General features: G+C 33.0%; 1 protein-coding gene across 1 annotated transcript in view; it reads left to right on the top strand.

Annotated features, from left to right (window-relative positions):
• LOC119589058 (transmembrane protein 107-like) overlaps positions 1 to 918 on the top strand; it is a 10,336-nt gene that overhangs the window by 4,450 nt on the left and 4,968 nt on the right. The gene's annotated exons all lie outside the window — the stretch shown is intronic.

Here is a 918-nt window from a genome sequence, read left to right as displayed (position 1 = left end):
ACATCAAACTTTAATCTTTTATAATTCATGAAATAATTTGAGTTTTCTTCAGTGTTATTTTTTCCCAATAACCATGGTCTTTTTGTTTGCCAAAACCATATTTCCAGTACCTATTTTTTAAAAAGTAAATAACAAGGGATTAATTCAAAATAAGCACTGAATAAAACAGATAAATAGAATTACACATATGTGAAGAATTGACAGTTTCCCTCATTTTATTGGTAGACAGAATTATAAGAAAAACCTGGTCAATGATGGTAATGGGTAGCAGAGTTCTGTCAAATCTAGAACTACAGTAAATTAATGAGTCACTAGTATATATGAATGCATTGTGAAATGAAATGTTGGAGTAAAAAATGTCATTTTGGCCCACTTTCCTTCAACAAATTAACATATAAGAAGTATAATTTGCAATCATCCAGCATTAACCTGTTATTATGTTCCCATTGAGGCTTGCAAATTAGACAGGTTGCTAACTACAAAGTTGCATGTTTTGTGATATACCTAGGATAAAATGCTACATTGGGAAACATTGTAATATTCAGTAGATAAAAGAAAATTGCTCTTATACCTTTGATACTAGATGACCTGATGGTATGTCATGAAGAATTTCCGACTTGTGCTAAATGACCTGACTAAATGTCATGCCTCAGGCATATGTTTACTTTCTAACAGCCTTCTCTAGCCATTGGACTAGAACTCAATACAACATGGTCTGTGAAGAGAGATTTGTGCAATTATTCTTGCCCGTTTCCACCAATATTGGTTTAGTCATCCTTACAAAGAACAAGGCTGATGTACTTAATAATTTTCTTTGTGGTTTGGTGCACCTGGCCTAATGTGGTTTTACCCAGTGCATGCAGTAACATGCCCAGCTTGAATTACAAAATACCCAACAGTAATGAATTAAACTTTGTA

Source organism: Penaeus monodon, chromosome 25 (genome assembly GCF_015228065.2).
Source record: "Penaeus monodon isolate SGIC_2016 chromosome 25, NSTDA_Pmon_1, whole genome shotgun sequence".
NCBI classification, from domain to species: domain Eukaryota; kingdom Metazoa; phylum Arthropoda; class Malacostraca; order Decapoda; family Penaeidae; genus Penaeus; species Penaeus monodon.
This window is presented reverse-complemented; position numbering and strand designations above follow the sequence as displayed.